We start from the raw sequence: 7954 nt of genomic DNA on the forward strand, positions 1-7954 counted from the left end.
TCACCTCTGGAGTTCAGCTCTTCTGTTCATGCTTGGACCAAGACTGTGATGAGGTCAGGAGCTGAGTGGCCCTGGTGGAACCCAAACTGAGCGTCAGTGAGCAGGTTATTGCTGAGCAAGTGATGCTTGATAGCACTGTCAACGACCTCTTCCATCACTTCGCTGATGATCGAGAGTACATTGATAGGGCGGTAATTGGCTGGGTTGGATTTGTCCTGCTTTTTGTGCACAGGACATACCTGGGCAATTTTCCACATTGTCAGGTAGATGCCAGTGTTGTAGTTGTAGTGGAACAACTTGGTTAGGGGTGTGGCTAGTTCTGGAGCACAAGCCTTCAGTACTATTGCCAGAATGTTGTCAAGGCCCATAACCTTTGCAGTACCCACATTACTGCAGGACTAGACAAAGCTCCCACTTCTACATTAACAGATCCAAAAGTGATTGCTTGCTAAATGAGCAGAATTTGATTAATGACATTAACAACAAAGGAAAGGACACAAAACTGTTTCAAGCTTGACCAAACTCAGAAGTGATGCTGGGAAGCTTGGCCAAGTTCAAGTGATATCATGGATATGTTGAAGAGAGAAGGGTTGCTATTGGCTGCTGTGCTCAGGAAACTCGCTGTCCTTTCGGGGAGACAAGGCCAAGGTTAGAGATAAAACAATGACGGAGATAAACGGTCATACACATTCGCAAACTCTTTTCCAACGTTGAAAGGATATAGTAACAGGCATTTTAATGTCATTTGGGGAGACAGAACTGGAAGCAATTCAAAGAAGATGTCAACAAAGAATTAACACCTCATTTTCCTAAGAGAAAGGAATTGCTTCTAAACCATAAGAAGAAGGTTGTAAGAATCTTTGTCTGTAAAAATGTTGTGTCTTAATGTCAAGAGCAACAATTCTTTGGAAATGTTTTTCAGGCTTGGTTGATTCTTAACTCTCGTACCCCAAAGAGTGAAAGAAAAACCTACAGGACGACAGCTTTCCTTCCTTAAAGAAAATTACAACAACAACTTGGATTTATATTGTACCTTTCACTTGTGAATAGAGGTCTTGCTATCTGTGACCTTAGTGTGGATGATTGTATTGTTACGATCAGATGAGGAGGGGTCAAAGGGCTCCCTTCTTTTCCCTCTCCTTGTTTGACCGCAACAGATTTATTTCCTTTATCAGTGGATATAGTTGCCAATTCAGTGAGTGTTTAATTGTTTATGTGCTATTATCATAAAAAGAACCAACCGGACAGGCTTTCTCGAGTTTAGCAAAGAAAGAGGTTAACCTTATTGTACTTAAACTGATCTAAGTAAAAATTATAAAATATGCTCCAACCTTCACACACACACACACACGCACACACACAAATAGATTACAGAGAGGGGAAGGACAGATTGGTCGAATTAGAGTTCAGAGAAATGAAAGGCATATACAGACTATGGAGGTTGGAGACTCAGCTGGCTTCAGGCTGAATTCGGTGGTCCTAAGTCTTCCGGTTTGAAGAGGTGGACGCTGATTCAGTGGTTCTCCGAGAGACAGCTGTGTGACTAAATTCCTTTGAGGGAGATCTCTGTTCTTTCTGGAAAGTTCTCTAAACTGTGTAGGTGAAGGAGGTTTCTGTCTGTTCTTTCTGGAAAGTTCCCTACTCTCAATAGCTTCCCATCAGGCTTAAGTCAATAAGCACAGTGAGCATTGGCCGATGAACAGACTAACACAATCAAACACAGATCAATTAAACTACTGAACATGACAGTCTGCAGCAGGGAATATGCCTCGGTGCTCGCGGTCAGCGGGCAGAGCTTGCAAGCTTTGAGTGGTTCATCTGCACCAGTTTAATATTCAGGTTTCCAGCTGGTGGATTTTTAAAAAATCATCCTTCGACCTCGCACGTTTTCGTGACAGTATTGACATCAAGGCCTTGACTGCAACCTGGCTCAACAACAACAACTTATATTTATATAGTACCTTTAACATAGCAAACTGTCCCAAGGAGCTTTACAGGAGCATTATCAAACACAATTTGACATGGGGATGCCGAAGGAGATATTAGGACAGGTGACCAATAGCTTGGTCAAAGGGGTAGGTTTTAGTTGCTTGGCGACTAACCTAACCGCACTACTGTATCTCTAAGTGCAACCGTGCAACATCCCAAGTGATCTTCCAGCCTAGAGATCTTCTGACAGCTCTTCCTAAACAATAGTCAAAAGCCTCAAGGATGGTGAAGATTCCTGCCCCTGTTTCCAGCCACAAAAACCTTGATATACCCACAAAGTTCACATGTGCTGTGGGAAGAAGGAGAATTGGGGCTGAATTTTCAAAACGGGCTTGGGAACCCTGCGCCTGGATGATTTCTAGGTCCCGACCCCGCGCCTCAGCTGTGTTGCCAACGCGACACAATCTTCAAATGTAAATGCCCTAATTGGGTAGGAGGTGGCGCTAATTGGGAGCCGAGCGACTGCAAGAGGCGGGAGCTGCAAAGGAAGGTGACAGCCATGATGGGGCTTGTCACTGCCTCCAGAGGAGAGAGGCAGCTTCTCAAGAGGGTCAACAGAATGAACGGGTGAGATCTCATAATAAAAATGTCCTGCACTTGGCCCAGCGCAAGATCCTCATGGGCCCAAAACACTTCTTCTGCAAACAGCCAAGTTTTCCCCCTGACCACGTCAAGCCCGACAGCTGTGAACTATCGAGCACCAGACTGGTCAGGCACGCCGGGTTCCTAAAGTAGCTCAATGGGCCCTTTATTGGAGGCGAGCAGTTTCCCCATTCCCTCCTCCCCCCACCCCACACCCCTGAACTCACATTAAAAATGGTGGACCATCACGGAGGCATCGAGTTCCAGAGACGACCATAGAAACCATAATAAAGTTACGGCACAGAAGGAGGCCATTCAGCCCATTGTGTCTGCGCCAGCTGTAAAAACTACCTTCCCAATCTAATCCCACCTCTGGCACTCAGTCCATAGCTTTGCCGGTTACAGCACTTCAGGTCCATGTCCAGGTACCTTTTAAATGAGTTGAGGGTTTCTGCCTCCACCACCAATCCAGGCAGCGAATTCCAGACACCCTCCACCCTCTGGATGAAAAAATATTTCCCGTCTAATTCTTCTACCAATCACCTTAAATCGGTGCCCCCTGGTAACTGACCTCTCCGTTAGGGGAAACAGGTCCTTCCTGTCTACTCTATCTAGGCCCCTCATAATTTTGTACGCCTCAATTAAGTCACCCCTCAGCCTCCTCTGGAAAACAACCCTAGCCTATCCAATCTTTCCTCATAGCTGCAACATTCAAGCCCTGGCAACATTCTTGTAAATCTACTCTGTACTCTCTCCAGAGCAATTCTGTAATGTGGTAACCAGAACTGTACGCAATACTCCAGCTGTGGCCTATCCAGTGATTCATACAGTTCCAGCATCACATCCCTGCTTTTGTATTCTATACCTCGGCCAATAAAGGAAAGTATTCCATATGTCTTCTTCACCACTCTATCTACCTGTCCTGCCACCTTCAGGGACCTGTGGACATGCACTCTAAGGTCTCTCACTTCTTCTGCCACTCTCAATATCCTCCCTGACCTCCGGGACCATGATTTTTAAAGAGGCTCCCAACCCCAAGGCCCTTTGAAAATCCGGGCTCTTGGTGTTACATGCTTTATATTCTGTCCCAGGGACAGGCTGAACAATTCATAGGCAAGTTGGCTCCTCAGCAGGAACCAGAAGGCTTGGATCTCAGTGACCCAGAGCTGCATTTTTTGGGTGCCCATTGAGGAAAATCAGGTCACGACCTCTGTCCCCCAGAGCATACACATGTTGTAGGTGGGTGAACCTGCACCTTCCCTCTTATACTCTTAATTCTAAAGATCGACCTGAACCTGTCCGGGTGGGGAAAATGGTCAAGGCTCAGGACTCAGTATATTCGGTATTTTTTTTTAATAGTTTATTGTACCACCGATAACTGACAAACATCAGTGCCCTGCTCCCTTCAAGTTAATTCTTGCTGTCCTTAATTTCCGAACTGCACTCACCCTGTTGATCGCTCGGAATAGTACGTTTCCATCTGTGCTGATGATCAATCCCACCCACAGTTATCCTTGCAAGTCGCTGCTCTTGTCCCTGAACGCACGTTTCCTTTAGCACAAAAATCACAGCCGTGACAACAATTGTCGCAAACCCCTCCCGCTTTTGATTGTAACTTCTTAAATCTTGCAACAATTCCACATCCTGGGTTGTGAATAGACCATGAACATATGAAGGTGTTTTGATGGGGAAGATTCTGGCTTATCAGCATCATCCGATTGGTGAATGAGTTTCACCCTAATGAAACAGTTTTTGGGATTAGCAAGGGACGTGGGCGTCCACTCAGACACACTGGAACCTACAGCCCGTTAGCTTGTAAGTGCTATTTACACTTAGACTACAGGAGTTCAATGGCTAAGATAAATCACTTAAACCTGAATCGACGCATACCATTGTGTTGTCTGATTTCATCACCTATCTCTTGACTAATACCTTCATGAGGTCACTCCATTGTGTCTGTATTTTAACGCAATTCCCAGCTTGTGTTTTTCAAAAGTTGAGTTCCAAAGTCTTGTAGGATCCTGGCATTTGAAACTAGGCCAATTTCCAATAATTATCCATGATAAAAGGCTTTTTTGCAGTTACTATTGCTCGTACTTTAAATGTTTGCTTCCTCTAAGTTGAATGCGTTCTTGCTGAAGGACTTGCGACAATGTTGAAACAACTACAGTCACCTCACCATCATCCTGTAGTCAATAAAATCTGGAAACTTGTCCCTGTCATAGCGACATGATAAAGGAAGCTTTAATCAGCATCTGGCCTGTGCCACATCTGTCCTGAGAATATGTGATGTTATTATTAGTCTTCTTAGGCAATCCCTCGGGAACGAGGATGACTTTCTTCCACTCCAAGGTTGCGGGTCCTTAGGTGACTGAATAGTCCAATTCTGGATCCGCACACTCTGCCAAGGTGGGGCAGGTGGTGTTTGGTGAGGCGAGTGAATGGGATTCTCGAATTTCCGAACGCTCCTTCTGGGCTTGTCGACGTTGTTCGAACTGGCTGGCACCTTCACGGATGCTTCTTCTCCATGTTGGACGATCTTGGGCGAGAGATTCACGCAAATCAGTGGAGATGTCACATTTTTTCCAGGAGGCTTTAAGGACATCCTTAGAGCATTTCCTCTTCCCTCTTGGTAGCCTTTTGTCGTGACAGAGCTAGGAGTAGAAAGCTTGTTTTTGGGAGTCTTGTGTCAGGCATGCGGACGATGTGGCCTGCCCAACGTAACTGACTAGTCATTAGAACTGGTGCCAGACTTGCAAAGTACTTTTGTAGTGTAGTCACTGTTAAAAACATGCAGGAAACACGGTTACCAGTTTGTAAACAGCAAGATCCCAAAAACATCAATGAGATAATGACTGGATATGTTTTAGTGATGTTGGTTGAATGATAAATATTGGCCAGGACATCAGGATAGATCTCCCCTGCTCTTTGTCAAATAGTGCCAGCTGAGAGAGTGGGCAGGGCCTCAGTTTAACGGCTCATCCAGAAGGCGGCATCTCTGACAATGTAGCACTCCCTCAGTATTGCACTGGAGTGCCAGTCTGGAGTCCCTGGAGTGGGATTAAAGATGTTTGATTGCATCAGAGTGAAATTGCCATAGGCCTGAATTTGGGTCTGAAATAAGTGACGCACATGGAAAGTAATACCCGACTGGGAGGATCAAAATTGGATCTCGGGCCTAATTAAAATTAATCTGTCGAGTCTTAACATACAGCTCATCCATTTTAATGAAGTTCCCACCACTTCAAATACCCATGTATAAAATAGGCAGTTGCTTAGATTAGTTAGCCAAAGAATGACAACCATTATCTATTTGTATTAATGGCAATTTCAATAAGCCTCTGCATATTTTAGCCAGGGACAGCTGAGCTCAATCACTAGTGTTTACTTCATTAAAGTTTCTCTTTCATTAATTACAACTCCGTACCCAGTCCTTTCCTCTAGCTCGTTGTACTTTGTGGCATGTTGCACATGTTGCAAGCTGATCTTCTATTCCTATAATAAAAGCAAAATACTGCAGATGCTGGAAATCTGAAACCAAAACAAAAAGTGCTGGAAAAACTCAGCACGTCTGGCAGCATCTGTGGAGAAAGAAGCAAAGTTAATGTTTCAGGACTGTGACCCTTCATCAGAACTATTCTTCTATTCCTGCTTGTTTAACACCACCAGTGATTGACACTGAATGGGCCAAGGCTTTATTTTGCAAGAATCACGCCAATTTCTGTTCCTCCAGCCTTCATTAGCTTTGCTGTGAGGTGGAGAGAATTGTATTGCACAAATGGAGATCCCTGATCTAATAGAATGGCAGTACATGAGCCTTTTAAAAAAAATCAACTTTGCAAGCACCTCAAAGTTTTTTTAATGGGGATTCCTGGACCATTGGGACAATGACTCACCTGAATGCAGTGATTGATTTGCAGCCTGATGTTCAGTGCTCTGTCTTCTACAGCAGGAAGTAAATATTTTCTTCTTTCCCTGTTTGGGTCAGTACTTTTTTTTTAACTTTCTCTCTTTTAGCTGTAGAATGGTAGATTTTAAAGCTGTTTTACCTGTGGTCTTCAATCTTAAATTCTGTCTTCTCGCCACAGCTGCCACCACGTAATGAAGTTCTTTTTATGTTGTCTGATGCAACCTAAATGGGATGTGTGGAGTTCAGTTGGTTGAAGATTTCAAACAGGTTTAGTTATAGCTACATGATTATATACAGTACGGAGCTAACTATTTACAGGACCTGCCTCTAGGTGTTACAGTTCCATAGAGACGCAGGCTTGTAGTTACATGACTTCATCCTAGCACTTGGCTCATTAGCATACCAATATCTTAAAGGGACATCACTCTTAAAGGCAATCCCACAACAAGATGGGTTTATTCTATCTCTCTCCCAGTAATGAGAGCCCACAGCTCTCTGCTCACATATAGTAGGCAAATTACATTTGTACAAATGGGCCAGCTCTAAGCAGTGGGACTGTGTCTCATCAGCAGTTGCCTGAAGGTAAGTCCCATGGGGGTTGGGTGAGGAGAGAGGGAGCAACACCACACATGGATGACGATTGCAATAGCATGGAGTTGTGGCCACTCCTGCTTCTCCTGGATCCACAGGGATATTTTTTTTTAAAACATTTAAATTCCCTTTTTGGTGCGGGGCTCAGTGGGACAGGCTCGGCGTAGCCCGGATTGGCAAAGGGGTCCTAAATCTAGCATCAGGCAACCCCCCCGCCACAAGGACCGTTTTAGGCATCTGCCTGGGGTGCCTGAAAAATCACTCCGCCCTATTCCCTGTTGGACATCTTTCAGGCATCCTTTGGGTGCAGGACACTGAACCCGACATTGGCCCTCGTTGCACCTATTTATGCGCCTAAGTCGGGATGAGGTCCTGCCGCTGTGTATACTCAGTTGTGTGTGTTGCTGGGGTCTCGTGATAATGCCATGATTATGCTTGGAAATTATAATCACTCATTGAACACAAAGTCCACGTGTGGAGCACATTCTGTGCTTCTTGTTCTTTGTGTATCATTCCTTAGTTGAAACTGATTAGCCAAGCCCATTACCCATTAATGACATAAAAGAGTAGAAATCCTCAGCTGTCACAAAATTTCTGTTACTTTCTATTCAGTGACAGCTTAATTTGCGCCCTGACATTCTATCCGAGTTACATCAGCTGTTTAACAGCCATAAACAGGAATTTTAAAAGATAGCTGAAGGCAACAGTTTCTACCGAGTTCCTGAATCAACTTTTCCAACAAAGCTCTGAGCTAAACGTCAGACATCACATCAGCCAACATGAGAATCTGCCTCACCTTACTTCTTCTCACCATTACCCTATCACGCTGCTCAAGAGAAGTTATTGTTCAGGTAAGGTGAACAATTATTCTTATTAAGCTGT

At 44.5% G+C, this 7954-nt stretch overlaps 1 long non-coding RNA gene across 1 annotated transcript; it reads right to left on the reverse strand.

Moving 5' to 3' along the window:
• Positions 1-3945: 3945 nt before the first annotated feature.
• On the reverse strand, positions 3946-7674 carry LOC137352265 (uncharacterized). The gene is made up of 3 exons (XR_010969661.1): positions 7415-7674; positions 6468-6703; positions 3946-5351 (listed from the first exon to the last, which is right to left on the reverse strand). It is a non-coding gene; the product is annotated as an uncharacterized lncRNA (long non-coding RNA).
• Positions 7675-7954: the final 280 nt, after the last annotated feature.

The sequence above is a fragment of the Heterodontus francisci genome, chromosome 37, assembly GCF_036365525.1.
Source record: "Heterodontus francisci isolate sHetFra1 chromosome 37, sHetFra1.hap1, whole genome shotgun sequence".
Lineage (NCBI taxonomy): Eukaryota > Metazoa > Chordata > Chondrichthyes > Heterodontiformes > Heterodontidae > Heterodontus > Heterodontus francisci.